Here is a 16,223-nt window from a genome sequence, read left to right as displayed (position 1 = left end):
AATAGGCACATAGGCCTATAGCACGAAAGAGCGCCCAAAGGTTTATTTGGTTTACGGAATTAGCACAAGCTTCTGTTGCTTCCCTTCTTTGAAGCACGCCGTAAGTGTTTCTGCGAACTACTGTTGAACTGTTTTGTCTGTACGTGTGTCTGTCTGTCTATCACACTCATTTTCTCAAAAACGGTTTCTCCTATTAATACGAAATTTGATGAAAAGATGGATGCAGTGAGTAATATTGCTCTACGGTGAGTTTATGCGAAGATCCCCATATATGCAAAAGTGGGGTGTACATTTTTTCGATGAATATAGCCGTTTTTAGAAACTACCCAATCCAAAAATGTGAAAAAAATTATGGTGGCCCATGCACATAATATCTAGACCTCAAAATACTCTCCAGGCCGAGACCTGTCTAAATAAAGTTAATAATAGTATATTACCAGTAGTTAGTATGTCCTTTAGAGACTGACTAGAAACCTTCATTAAGTTTATCCTAGAGTCATCAAATTTCGAAGTAGTATAGGCTGTACTGCAGAACATAATAGTACCAAGTTTGATGGAAGCCACACTTTTACTAAAAATAAAGGGTCAAATTTGCCACTTTTGTGCAAATTTATTGAATATTCTGACAAAGTAAATGGATGAGCATTAAGAAATACATAAAACGTTTCATATCACAGATGTCGAAGAGGTGTGGCCTATTAGGAACCCTACCTAACCCGGTACTTTCCAGCCATTATACCATTTAGTAAGAGTTTCCCCGGTAGGGAGGAAGGGATCCCTGTATTAAAAATAAAATTATTAATTATTCCAGGAAATTTACTTCACTGCACAATTATATACTACTCAACGCATGACAAACCATCGCAACCAATTATTACATAACGTAGCCAATTTCTAATTTATCACCTCATTATCACCTCAAGCAATCGAATGCACATCTTGGTAGCTGCCCGCAACAGCAAAAATCCCGAGGCTAAACTTTCCCTAATGCGAATGCTCATCCGACAATTTCATAGCATTACATACATAAATATTTCTGAATTGCCTGTACCGGATCACTTAGGCAAAATGCACTTAATTGTGCGATAACTACTGCGGAGCATTGCAATGATGCGATTCTATTGAAATTGTCTCCACGACCGTTTTTAGCTAGTATCTGTAAACTGCATTCGCCACCTAATCTCACAACGTTTTTTTCGTGATATGGAAAAGATGCAAATGGATATGGGTCAAACGATATCCTTTCAATAGAAAATGAGTCACAAAAAAGCGCTGGAAGTACTTCAATAATAAAACAAGAAATATATGATGCAAACATTCTCCCCTCCCTACTTCGGCCTCTAAATCAGATGTTCCAATAGTCAACGCCTAACTTATTGCTATCATTTGAAAGCGTCAAACCTCCCTAAAGGTCATTTTTCGATCAAAGATATTTATAACCATATTTGTGGGTGAAAATAAATTTAAAATAGAGTGCAATACCCTCAATATCATATTTCAAATTTTTACAAGAGCCTGTCTCCGCTTAGCGTAAACGTAAAATCAATATTTAAAGAGGAAGGACTAAGGATGATAAGGGACTTAAATTAGAAACCTAATTAAAATAACCTAAATCCCTGTGTCATCCTGGGCTGTGGGTTGAAAATTAATGTCGCGAAACGTTCACGCCTGATTTGTTAAGGGTGAAATTATATCACAGATTTGTTGCTGACTTCAAACGCTACATTAGGCAGACGTTCTACATTGAATGCTGGTAGTAAGAAGCTGCAATTACGAATATATACCTTAATCCTGACAACATTCCCCCAATTATATTATTCCCATGGGAATCTTCTGCTTTGCTAGTTATGTTTTCAACAATATTTTGTTAAGGGCAGCTTAGCCTTCCCATCTCACCTTTTCAGGCCTTTATTTCTCCGAGCCAAAAAGGTGAAGGTTGGCTCCGTTAATTGAGGAAACCATCCCTTCAGAAGCAACGGATAAAATCAAATAAAACTCACCCGAATTCCCAGGAGCAATGCCATGCTAATATAATAGCCCATTTCCATCAATCATATTGTCGCTAGGGATGATGGGGTACTATTACCTCATCTCCTCAATGTGAGGTGGTCTTTAATTAGCCATAAATCGAAATAAATCAAGAAAGATTCAGGACAAATATGCAAGTAATCACGTTCATTTGTGGCAACCATGACTTTATTGCGATGAATTTAGATACTCACTTTAAAAGTTCTCAAAATTTTTCGAATAAAAATGTGAGCAACTAACTAGCTAATATGGATGAAGCCCGAAACCAGCTGGTTCAACAACTAAATCAACCAAAATCGAAAGTAGTTCTGAACGGATCGTGCGGGTTGGGTTTTCGCCTTTGTACCGGAAAAGTCAATTTCGATATTCTAGAATCCTCGTCACTCTTATACAAACTTCCGAAACGGCATCGGACATTTTTGAACCAAAAATGCTGTTTTGAGACCTGTTAAAATACAAGATCATTCGCAGGCTAACAGTTACGACCCGACTGTGTTCATGAAATCAAACAAATTGAAAACGTTTTTGAAAGCTTTTTGCGTAAGAATATTTTGGCGCTCGACAACTCCATTTATAAAAAGCTCGTAATATGCAAGTCAGACTACTCACTTTAATGTAATTCCCACATTCTATACACATACGGTTTCTTGGGATGCAATAAATTCATGCGAAATAGACGACTTTGACCTATTCAAGTTTTCTTAATAATAATAAGGTTTTCACCAAACTTTCTAGTATGATGCTTTATATATTGCTGGAAAATGTTATACTTTTCGGATGCAAAAGGTGGTTAATTTTCAAAATAGAATATCAGTATATAGAGGATATAATCATTTTAGTTAGAATTTTTGGATACGTAGTTTTGAGAATGACCCATTTATTTAAGTGACATATAACTGGACCTAACCTCCACCTCCCCCACAACCTCCACTTTCCAAGTGATGTCAAATTCTGAGCTTTCATTTGGTAGCACGAATCACGGACAGAGACCACCGGTGTAATCAGCAATTTTACCCATCTTAAGTCTACGAATAAACACACCAACGGCTCCACCTGAACTAAAGTAGTGAGCAAAGGAAAGCTGCAAAAGAGATTGATGGAAGTTGAAAGCAAGCAACTCTTCCATAGACGCTGCATTGTATCCAAGAAAGGAATTTCCAATTTCGAGTGGAATTCTGGAATTAGCTAATGCCACAAAATCTAGTTTACCGCCAACCAACCTAAGCGAGAAGAGTTGTACAAACAATATAAAAAGGCAAGAAAACTTTTGCATACAAGCATTTCGGTAAGCACAACCGCTTACTAAAAGATTATGCAAAGTAGCAAACTCTGGCCCATTGGGATCCGTAAAACGCGATCAAGTCATCAGTGCTGATTTGCAACGGGACATTATTGGCACTCTTTTCCCGCAAGTACCAAGTGAGGCAAACCACTCCCTGTTCAGGCACATCCCAATGAAATTCCCAACACAACCGCAGAAGAAGTCCTTGAAGCGGTAAAGAAGGTTATCGACAAGTTCAACGTTAATTCAAAATTTAACGGCGTGCCTGAAAGTAAAGTTGTCCCTACAAAATTGAACCAACAGAAGTTGAAGCCAAATAATTTTCTGAGGGAACCTTTGTCCTATAAACTATTCAAACGGGTCATTTAGAAAAGCCCTTTGCTGATCGCTGGAAAAGCGGGTAGTCTGCTTAGTATCGCAGTTCGTATTCTGAAAGACGAAATCTACCATTGCAATCAGTACATTAATGAAAACTTCAGAAATAGAAATGGAGGCATGTAAATCTTACGTAATAGCTAATATCGATATGAGGACTATTTTTAATTCTACGAAGTAGAGCGAAGTAATTAAACTTTTAACTAAATTGGCTACTTCCAAATATATTGTGGGGTCAGTGTTGAATTCCTCCTGGAGAGGCTGTTGGGCTTCGATTCGGACATTGAACATAAAACTCATCGGACAAACTATGGGGTTCAACGAGGGTCAATCCTCGGACCTCTGTTATGAATACTAATTTATAAGGGCGACGCTGTAGATCCCCTAAAGAGTTCGTCGTTAATGGGGTTTTAGATGACATCGAAGTGACCGACCACAACCACGCAATTCCTAGTTTAAGAATGCTGGTCTCATGCTCGTAGTTTTACTCACGAACCGAAGAAAGGAAACATCTATAAAGATAGAAAGATTGGCAAGCAAGCAATATATTCGCACACAGGGTTCAAATATCTAAAAATCATGATTGACCGGAAACTACACCATAAACTACACATTTTGAGAGATTCCCCATAAAAGCATCTGGAGAATATTGCCAAACGAGAGACGTCGAATCTTTGTTTGGAGATTTGTTAGCTCCATTTGGGTTTATGCAGTTCCTGTCTGGACATTGGCATTAGATAAAAAATTATGTCGAAAAAAATTTGGAACTTCACACCAAACTAAGTACATTTCGAACATTGTGTCTCCAGCGTACAGCATCTCATGAAACGGCATGTCTGATAGGAAGCATGGTCCCCATCGATACCTTGGTGAAAGACAAATAGCACTAAAGAACGCAACAAATCAACAACAAATAGAACTGAAGAACGCAGCATAGTTGCGCAAGCTTGACATCGGTCAAATCTGCCAGGTAGGCTGCTGCAGTTTTTCGCCACGTGTTCGAACTCTAGACATTTGGAGCATTTTCTTAGCGATATTTGCTCGTTGAGTCGACAGACAACCCAAACATACTTTACTTACGGCATTTTTCGCTACTTCGGGCGGTAAGTTTATCATCGAAATTTGAGTATCTCAACAAGCTTTTCTCATCCTTACAGTATTTGAATCGGTGTAAATTGTAAACCTAATTGCAACCGTCACGCTTCGCATAACTCAACCTTGATGGTGATCTCTTCCAGATCCTTGCACTCAATCGAAACAAAGCTTTTTCTTGTGCCTTTTCCCTGGATTTTTTTGTGGAAGTTTTCCGAGTGATTTTCATCACGTTTAATCGCCAGAAATGATCCACCTTTCTGCGTTCGCCTGATATACGTTACGTTCTCCCCTAGATCTCTTAGAAAGGTGGCCTTTCTTGAGGTGGCTTCCCTGGCAGTTTTTGAGGCGATTTGCTTTTCTTATTCTTCGAAACTTCTTTCGTAATCTCTCTATTCGATTCGGGACGCTCTTGCTACCTTCTTAACAATATTGAGAAAGAGAGTTACTGTTGTTATTTTGGTTTCAGATTCTGCCGCGAACGTTGGTTTCTGATGTAAAACCATAAATGAGCGCTATTCTGCATAATTGAAATACATATTTTAATATTCACGACAGGTTTCGACTTTTAGAAATAGAGTTCGACCAAACTCGGTATTATTGTTCGTGAAATGAAACCATCAAGAAAGAAAGAATAAAACTTGTAGTGACGCCTGCTAACTAGTTTGAAAGCATTTGACGCACTACTTTTGACTAGCCCTCCCGCATCCAATCTCTCCCCAGCATCTCCCTAAAGTATTGACCTGAAAACCTCCACTCCACTCCTTGTGCCCACTTGGTAGCTGGTTAGGGAAATAATTAATCTCACCATTTTTTGGGTACGGCCAGGAACCTAAATTTCCAATAAGATGCGCAGTCATATGCCTCATGACTCGACTGTATTAAGTATATAGAAGGATCGGTATGCAGACGGCAATTAAGGTCTCCGTTGCCTTTGTTGGTCAACGAGAGAAAAGATTCCTACTTCAGTAAACTTTAACTGCGCCAGGCAGTAGGTCCACGCAACGGTGAAACACCAGTTTCTGTACCTCAGCCGAAATACTACTCTTCCAGCTCTTTTATGGCGACAAGTGGGAAATCACTAGTGCCTTTTATGCTGTTCACGTCAACATGAACGGGATATGCTGGAAATAATGTCGTGTCCATCTATTCGGCATTAAGGAAGCAGGGTTTCCTCAGAGTCCACATTTTACGGATGAGTTTAAAACCAAGTACAACCAGGACCTGCCAGCAGTAAACTTTGCTTTTATTTATCCTATTGCGGAATCTCCTTTTAGCGAATCTCTACTCTCCCAATCTAGTGCATGCCTCTTCCCGATCTCTTGATAGCTAAGGCCAAAGGTGGAACTTATGACAGTCCTTCTGCAGCCTGGCAATTGCTCGTCCTCCTCGTACCCGTTTTCCCCGAATGATGCATTCCTCCAACCGGGATCCCCCCGTCCGTGCCCAAGACATCGTCCTCCAGAGCATCATTCTTACGCAGAAAGTTGAGCATAGACAAATATTGAGTAACGTGGTCAGGAATAACACCAAATCCAGACAAAACTATTATCTCAGACATAGGCCTCTTTTCATCAACGAAGGTCTTTTTCCTTCTCTGATATCCTCCTAGTCTGTCCGGACACAGGACTTTATCAAAGAATAAGAGAAAGACCGAATAACTAAGAACTACACACCTAAAAAGCAGTCTTAATCAGGGCATACAACGGAATGAGTAAAAATATTACAGAAAACTGTGTCTTGAAATGTACATGATCCCTTAAAGCCCTGTTCACAAAGATTTTATGAGCAAGTCATGAGCAAAAGCCACCTGTACACGTCCACTCTTCTTGAAAGTAATAAAAATCTTTCTATGATACAGCGGAACGGTTCTTCGGTACTTTCAGGTGCAAAGCGGCACTGTAGAAGATCTGCAAACGCATTGCTGATTATAAAGCTCCGTAATTGGGTGGAATTCAAAACGAAGCCTTTAAACTGACTGTTAAGCCTTGAAACTGACTGTTGAGGTCATGCAGGGCGCGTGAGTGTTTATGTTCGATTTGGTACTAAAACCACAAAAATCTCTCTTCATATCGCCCTATACTTCTAAATACCATGCTATATTGATTGGAGGGAGTGGTATAGAATAGACTGCTCCCATTCATATAAGAAACTCATTGTTTACCATAACAACGACCCTGTTGATGACCGATGGAATACCAAGTGCCTTAAGCGGACTATAGTAACTCTTGACATCAAACGTGATTTTGAATCGGCTAACAGGATTAGGGCCGTCTTAGAGAAATTCAGTATCCCTGAATGCAAAGCTAGGCTAATCGAGAATTTTCTCCCAAAGATCAATGAAGGATACAGGAGTACATTGTTACAGCAGGAGGTTTACCCCTTAATGGAATATAGCACGTCAACCACACCTACGTGCCAAAGTTCGCGGTTACCTGAAGTGCGCTTCAGTTTCCCCCACGATTTCATGAGATGCCTGCACATCTTCTCTACTGTTCTGTGCCAAGTACTCTTGGGGCGATTCGATCGTCGCTTATCTTGGGAGAGTGGGTTCCACTGCAAATAGTACCGGGAAACTGGGAATGGGGAAGGAAAAAATTGAGGTAATCGATACCGCTGGCCGCAGCAAACATAACATTGTCAACATGCGGATTGATGACTGTGAGGTTGTTTCAAAATCGATTAGTAAACATCCAAATGTGATGAATTATATCGTAGCGAATGCAGCAAATGCCAGTTAATGTTTAGCGAATATAATGTCGTATACTAGAAGATCCTTACTATTCTGGAATTAAAATAAGCGACGTGAATGACGCATCCCTGTAGAGTAGATTTCAAATAGGCATCTCGTGTATACCGTACAACGCGCGGTTTCTTTTTTAATATGTGACAGTACCGAACTTCCTTTGAGGTTAGATATTATATGACTGTAATCGAACCTGCGACTATTGCTCATAAATTCCGAAAAAACTTATTCTCCTAGATATTCCCAAAATGGGTTGGGGTTTTTGAAAAGGGTACGATACCACCGGTTAACGAATCATAGTAGAATTATTATTTAAAACCCGTTCTCGAAAGGATCTTTTCAGCCCGGTGGATAACTTTTCTGAATGCTAGCTTTTCATAATTCCAGTATTTGACCCTTGTGCAATACCGTCTGGCCTTTATTCATGATAACGTTCAATTTAATGTTATTCCCTTATCTGAGCTGCAAAATAATTACTTTCAACAAGGCATGACTAGATATATTGCGTGTTCTTGATATGCTATCCTCGTAGACACTTGCTGGAGGTATTGAGCTCTATACATACAATTGGCGTGTTCTGGTTAAGTATATTATACGCAAGGATGACTGCCTATGGCACATTTCACTTCTTGATAAGTCAAGTACCAACGAAACAAAATGGAAACGCTTATTCCAAGGTTTCCACGAAATGTGTGAACTGAAGTAGGCGCAAATTTCTGAGGAGAATACTGAGAGTCATGAAAGGAAAAAGTAAAAAATCAAATCAAACACGGATTTATTCTTTACAAAGGAAAAATCGACGCGTATTTTGACGCAGTTACGGGTTGAGAAAATTCGAATTCAAGCCTCAGATTACACTAATCTTGGTTCCTACTAATGGATGAAACCATGTCTGACCAGAAAACCTGCACAACGGCTCATATTTGGTCCAAATATACTTCCCACTCTTTAGATATCTGTAATGGCATCGTCATATGGAAAAAAATCGAAAATTTTTCGCGAAAAGGCGAGTGCATCCAACAATTAAAGAACTTCAAAGAACGTTAAATAAAGAAAGCCATCCGATAGCATACCTAATCACTATAAAATGACTACTTTGTAATCATTTTCGTTATTGCAAAAAACTTGTCTCACGGATTCAGCTAATGTTGCAATCTCACATGCAGCCGCCTCAGGATTGACAACGTTGGTTTCCTTTAGATACGAGGTGGTGATGTTTAAAGTTGTGTGGGTCACAGTTCAAGAGCTGTTGCTTAATATGATAGTCCATTGTAGTGGATCAGTCATTATGGATAAGAGAGTCTATGCACTTGCCATAGTTTATCCTCCGGCGTCTGCACAGGACATGTACCTCAGTTGTCTTAAGTGAAATAATTTGTGCACGTTCTACTTTCTCATGCACTCCTAAAATATGGTATGCATCAATGGTAACAGTTGGATGGAGCTTGCCCAGAAGGCTGACCCTTGGGCGTTTTTAAAGGTCGCGCTCCTCCCTGGATCCGGCACATGGAGCTTAACCCAAATTGCGAGCACCAACTCCACTACAATACGGAACAGTGACAACTTTAATAGAGAGTCACTTCACACCCAAGACAAGAGGGGACTGAAGCTTGCAACAAACCCACGCCCGTCCCCCTCCATCGCAATTAAGTATCGCCGAAGCATTCTAGCTAAGCTGTATTTAACTGCTAGCGGAGCAGTTTCGGCCAAGTTTCTTCATTTTCCCAGGTTTTCCTGATAGCTCTGCCCATCCAAATCAGATGGTCATTTGTATAACTACTTTCATGGTGATTGTCGCGTCTTATCAATGATTTCAAAATCGACAGGAATTCAAACTAGATTGACCAGTTAAGGTGTTAGAAGTGGCTCTTTTATGCCACCGGAACTGCGCATTTCACAAATACTGACAAGAGCTTAAACAAACGGTAACGCAACATATTTTCCCCGAGGGCTGGTATAAAACTCCAATTGATGAGAAAAGTAAGAAAGGCAATATACAAAAAACCAGAGGAACAACAGTACCAAATTGTAGTGGTCAAATAAGAACAACAAATATATGAGACTACAACTTTGAGACCACTAATAACTCTCCCTATCTAGGGTCGAAAATCACAACCGATAACAGCTACGACAATGGAATCCACTAAAGCCTACTTCTGCTTACAATAACTTCTATTACAATAACTATTTGGCTTAAATGATGATAGAAAAATAAAATGTGGCAGACCCTGCCTCAGATGCAGCGATGACGTAGGCCAGGACCTCGGCGAAAAGTCGGAATTTCTTGCGCTTATAACTAGGAGCGGTTGGAGCGGCGTTAATGATGAATATAGAAATTATTTTTGTAAAGGAAAAGTTTAAAATGGCAAGAATAGGACAGTATTAAACGTGAATTTTTTCCGGGGATGAAATGACAGCTCTTAAGAGCTTACGAAGGCAATTACAAATATGACAAAGAAATGACAACAAGGTAAGGTTTCTAAAAATGAGGAGCTGGTCTACCGGGCTTGTTCCAAGACAAGCGCAAGTAAAGTTACCTACAAGCTATACACTTCTTACGCAAAAGCCTACAAGAAGAAAGTAAAAGGTAGACAACCATCAACGTAGTTCAAGCAATCAGGATCCACATAATAAAGTTTTATTTTGAAAAATCCAAAAACTCCATTGAAAGCTTTCTACGTTGCGTATCTATCTATAAGTTTTTGGACAAAATTATAATAAAATAAGTCAATAGTTCGTGGTAGTCTTGGTCGCTCACATAAACCCCTAAATACGAAACAGTCAAAAAAGTTTCCTTTTTGGCTAAATATTTTCATTGCTTTATTACGTACATGCACGAAATTTCTGGAACCATTTTCTCCCTTTTCAGTGCGAGTTAATCGGAAGATCTTATATTGAAGGAAAGAAAAATTTTTTTCCAAAATACTGCAACATGCAATACATGTTAAATCAATGTGATAACCCCGGTTCCCACTTTAAATTGGTAAAGTGGAAAACTCAACTCTGTTAAAAGAGTTTCCCTGCAACAAAGGTCGTCTTCATCTCATGGAAATTTTCATCCAATAATTTTATAACAAAGGCAATAACTTTCCCGGAGTACTGCGGCTTCTGTGGATTCCACTAATTGTGCCATGTTGAACGTTAACATCAAGAATATGCTTACCCTTACATAGTCCTCTCACCCAAAATCAAACAACCAAATGCAGATCAGAAGGATCGACTTCTCTAAGAATTTATTTGGCCAAATGACAAACTTTTTTGTAGATGTACAACATCCAATCAAGGTCAGTAACCTTTGCTAGATGTAAAGATAGAAAGAAGAGCCACTTTAATTAATATATCAGATCTGATTTCATTTGCAGCTTTTTTAAAATAGAGAGAGTGAAGTAATTCTTTTTGTAATCTTCTTCTGATTAATAAAGGATTACTGACAATTCTAAATCGAATAGAAGAAAGGCACTGAGATGTCAAAAAAGGCTGGTTGAACGCAGATCTCTTCTCATATCAACGCCAGAAACAATGAGTTGCCCTTCGTCTGCTATTGACTTCGAATTCGCCATTTTCTAAGGAAATTCTCATTTTTAATTTTCTAAATATCATCTCGATTCAACATTAATAAATGTCTTTTAAGAATTCATTTTAAATAACCATTTCAGCTTTATTTTAAACTTGCTACCCCAAACCTACGAAGCCGAAAGCCGCCAGTGACCCTAAAACCTGTTTAGCAAATGCACAATTTAGTACTTTTCCAAACTAAAATGATCATTAACCTTCTTTTTTCTACAAGGCTATGCACCTTTCCATCATACCATACAATCAAAAATATTTTTGCCTAACGGATCTTAGCAAGCAATAGAGAAACATTTGTATGTATGTACTTGGAAAACGTATGTACTTTTGGAAAACGAGTCCACTGGCGCTATTCGCATGCTGGCAAGTACAGCCTGGGATTATTTTTAATGCGTGCGGGAGCTAAAATGTTTAATTACCATTCTAGAAAAGAAACAACTTTCTTTTTGATCGGCTGAAAAACTACTAGAACAGTGGCGGCTGATAATGTCAAGCAAATCTCGACTACCGGCGGGTAAATGTCGCATCATTCAGATTCTGAAAGTTGAAAGCAGAAGCGTGTCCTGGGAAATAGTTCAGTAAAGGGAAAGTTTTTTGTTGTTGTGTACAATAAATTGAAAAGAGTGACCATTTGAACAATTTAGAGGACTTAACGTGAAGATAGATACAAAGGTAGGCGCTATTATCATGGTCAAGTTGAATAGTCGATTAGTTTCAATTTGGTTTCAGTTTGAATTACGGGTGACAGTCGAACTCAAAGCCATTATTTTTTGGAACAAAGATCTTTGAACCCCAAACGTGTTGATGCTACCATAATATATATTTTATGGATAAAAGCGTTGGTATTAACTTACTCTTTGAACTCGGGGTCTACCAGCATGTTCTAGCTCTCGTGATGGAAACCTTAAAAAACGTTTTTTCATCAGCTTGTCCACAGTATCCAATTGCAAGGCTTCTATGCTTCCTAGAGGGCCTGGGTAGCAGCTACTACGTTGAATATAAAAGCCGCCGATACCGGGTTACCGATTCGTGTAGATGATTATCATCAACGACGCAACAAGCGATACCCGGTCTAACGCTGCCTTACTGGGGAACTCCAGACATCCCGGTTTTGCACCGAGGTCCACCAATTCGATATCCCTATAAACTGTGTGGTGGCCTGGTATACGTCATCGCTCCATCTAAGGCAGGGTCCGGCACGTTCTCGTTATTGCTCTTATAGACTTTCCGGGCTGGATCATGCTCACCCATACAGATTAAATGACCCGCCTATCACAACTTATTATGTAAGCTAGGAAATAAATGATGATGATACTTAAAAAGGATACAATAGGAATCAACGGCGCAACAACCGGTGCCCGATCTAGGTTTGCCTTAGTATGGAAATTCAACCCTTCCAGTTTTCTACTAAAGTATATCAATTCGATTCCTATACCAGGAGCCAAATAACCTCATCGTTCCATCTGTGCCAAGATCAGTCATGTCTTCTTTCTCTAGAATAAAAATGGCAGATATTTCGGGATGGATCATCTTTACCCATGCAGATAACCACCACCGTAAAGGGTCGAATTTTCTCTACAATGGCCGTTCATAATTTTTTTCGTTGTGTAAGGGACCAAAAAATTCTTCAGATGATTCTCCTGGCGAATGCAGCTAAGAGCTCGCTAACCCTCCAAGGAAGATATGAGGGTATGATCATTGTATTGTACAGTATGAACTTTGAGTCTATCATGTCTTGAGAGATTTTGGAAGCTAAAATAGGTTCTGTTTGGTTTCAGGAAACATAGATAAGAAGTGTTAGAGTTTTGAATCCTAAATACGGGAGATTTTGAATTCCATTTCAAAGTTATAGACTAGTTGACTTATAGTTATGCTACCTAATGCCCAAGGTGTCGGCACAAATAAACAAATAGTATCTTTCTACTGCTACTTTAGACAGATAAGAGGTACTTTGGAATAAAACCGAATTTTTGCCCAAAGGAGAACGAGAACGAAATTTGGAATTAGCTAGTTAAGATAAAGAATAACTTTCATAGTTCTGCAGAAATAACTCCAAACAGATACAGCAAAAAAACTTTAGCATCTACCAAGTCCTCGTGAAGCAACTAAATAGAAATAAAACTTCAACCCTTAAATAAACTTCTGAGAAAACTTCCAGAGTGATTGACCTCCAAATATTCAGACACATTAAGCTACACATTACAAGCGTCAATAACGAATTCAATATAAAAAGGGAGACATGTACCACATTACAATAAACTGCAAATGTCCACGCATTAGATCAGCAAAACTACAAAAAGCCGGCATCGTCGATTGTATCGGAAGCAATAAACTGCCGAAATGACCAATTCAGAACATAAGCCAAGAAGCACGTCCACAAAGCAGGAAAACGGGTCGAAAATATATAGCTAAATGCAAACGGGTAAAGCAGAAGCCCAGATCATTAAAAATGACGATACAAGACGGTCTCAATTTTGACTGGTCTTCCATTGAATACATCCCCAATATCGTAGAGGATGTGTTCATAAAGAAGTAACACCATTGGATCTGGTAGTTAATCACTCAAGAATTCCGAAGATAATAAACCTAAGCGGTGAACATTGGTGCTCCTTAGACACAAATAATCATCGCTAAAACTTGGGAGAGTTTCCTGATTAAATAGATAGTACCACAGATACCGTAATGAACAATCCGGTCTCCCCAAATTCCAAGAATCAAAAGTTTTCAACTAAATGAAATCATACGTACTCCAGGGGAATACCAACCCTTATTATTATCACAATTTTCCAAGGTAAGCATATCAAGCTCTCAACTAACTTGAAGGGGAGGTTAACGTCGCCTCTGAAACATTCAGGAAGAAGAGTCAACACAAAATCCTCCCGGAAATTAGAACACAATATCGTGGTTATATACCACTCACCACCGGAATGAAAATATAACAAATCATACAATTTACCGCTGCCTTCATCACTCACATTCCGAGACAATATCGTAAATCCTTAGTGGTATGCCGATAATCCTTTAAGAAGTAGACGCTACTGTCTGCATACCAATTTCCTGTTGAAGGTGCTACAGTTTCCAAGATTCCTTCACCGAGTACCCTTCATACTATCTACCTCAAACACCGAAGAAAGCGAATTTCTTGAAAAGAAGTTTGCTAAGAACATCTGTCTCGTATTACCTTCTGCAACACGAGATACTTTATCCAGAAGCATTCTAATGCTGTGATGAAGTGAAAAAGGAGCCAGCAAAGCTTAAGCCTTTGGTAGCGAAGTCTTCAATATGCTACAATTACGAAACTATCGGAAAGTTCAGTGCAGTACATAGAGCACCGACCGAGGTAAACTCATTCCTTGATTTGATTGAATTTAGAACAGAACGTGCTTACATCACTACCTCGCCAGGACTCTTAGCTTTGGAACAATATCCTGAAACAACTGATATAAATTTACATTACGTTTTCTTCTATGAGTATATTCACTGGAACGGTGAATTCAGGATGCCGCAACGTTTTCCTCCGATAAATTTTCCATCCAAGTTAAAGTTTCAATTTGTTGACTTTTGCATCCTATCACCACTTTGCAAGGAAGGTATCGAGCACCGAACGGGGCGTCAACAGAGCACAAATACACCAATCGGAACAACACCGTCACTTAGCATCACTTTAAGGATTTAATATTTCTCTCGTGAGCAATTCACTAAGTATACAAACTAATGAGGAAACTTGAGGAAACTTTTCAAGACCAACCCATTTTTTGCGGGGACGCCAAGACAGGAGAAAAATCACATGAACAAAACCTTATCTACTGACCCGGACACTGAATCGTTCATAACCGCGCCATTATTTAACAACAAATATAACTCAAGAAATATTCACCATATGATTATCCTTATCCGGGAAAGGATCCAAATGAAACAAGAATTTAATTTTCTTCCTTAAATTTTTAAATCTTCATTCACCCAAAAACTCCCGATTATTTATTTGGAATAAGATAGGTCAATTTCAGGACTTAATTGCCTTGCCAGGAAAGCTAGCTATATCCGCGAACACGAGCCGAGAACCCATTAACGGAACATGTTTGCTGGGCGGCGTACCAGGCCCCACTGATATTAAGGATGCTCCCGATAAACGAACTACCAACGATCAAACTACGAACAGGACGAACAAAAGATATTTACAAGCGAACGTATATTTATGGTGAGCGTGGCGAAACCCCCCGTAAAATTCGTAGAATGGGACTGCCGGGAGCCAAGTAAGAAGGTGAACATACCGCGTTGGTCCTGGCAGGCTGATACGACAGGATGAGCACCGTGCCGAGATATCAGGATGTTAAATCTGCCTGATTCGCCTCGCCAGACCTCGGCGTCGAAACAGTCGCTTAATCGAAACTCGAACTTGCTCAAGAGTCCTTTGCAAGGATATTTGCTGCGAGACAAGAAGACACGCTGTCTGCAAATGTGAAGTTCCCCTAGTGAATTCGCCGCGTATACCTTATAATTTCGAATTTGCCACGAGGGTAGGATGAGTGCCGCTCATTCCACCTACCCCAGAGGACAATGGGATGGGAATGCCGAAATCACAGTACTTCGAAAGAGCAGTGACTAATTTCGAAGGGGAAATATATTTCAAGGGAAGAATCCTTTCACCTTGTGACATTGAAAGTTATCTGGAACATGCGCTTCATAGACGAACTGTTATTCGGAATTCGAACGATTCCAGCAACATGTTGCTATAAAATAGGGGAAGGGTGAATTATCTGAAGGAATGTGTTGACTTGCGGTGATTATTGTTGACGAAATCCTTCTTGTTTCCCTGACTCATATGTGCCTGTAAAGAAACTTTTCTTTATCCTGGAGATGATCAAAGATGAAAGGCTTTTAACTCAGCAGCATCTCCTGCGCCTCCATAAACCTATATGTGCTACCTTAAAATCAGACAGGCGGAAGTAATGCCATTAAATAATTGAAATGTCTAAACTATTGAAAAGGACGAGTTATAAATAGTAATTTCAATTAAATTTGCCAGCATTTAATTGACACTTGAATGTAGAACTTCTGAAACTTTTTGTTCCTCCAAATCATAATTGAAGCAACAAAATATAATAAATTTGAATCGTGTTGGCTTCTACA

At 39.3% G+C, this 16,223-nt stretch overlaps 1 protein-coding gene across 1 annotated transcript in view; it reads right to left on the bottom strand.

The window, feature by feature from the left end:
* Positions 1-14,655, bottom strand: part of LOC119654976 (dopamine D2-like receptor) — a 571,742-nt gene extending 557,087 nt beyond the window's left edge. Inside the window, exon 1 of the mRNA XM_038060636.1 lies at positions 14,551-14,655. The gene's annotated coding sequence lies outside the window, so the exon portion shown is untranslated. The remainder of the gene's footprint in view (positions 1-14,550) is intronic.
* Between the last annotated feature and the right edge of the window lie 1,568 nt (positions 14,656-16,223).

Source organism: Hermetia illucens, chromosome 4 (genome assembly GCF_905115235.1).
Source record: "Hermetia illucens chromosome 4, iHerIll2.2.curated.20191125, whole genome shotgun sequence".
Taxonomy (NCBI): domain Eukaryota; kingdom Metazoa; phylum Arthropoda; class Insecta; order Diptera; family Stratiomyidae; genus Hermetia; species Hermetia illucens.
This window is presented reverse-complemented; position numbering and strand designations above follow the sequence as displayed.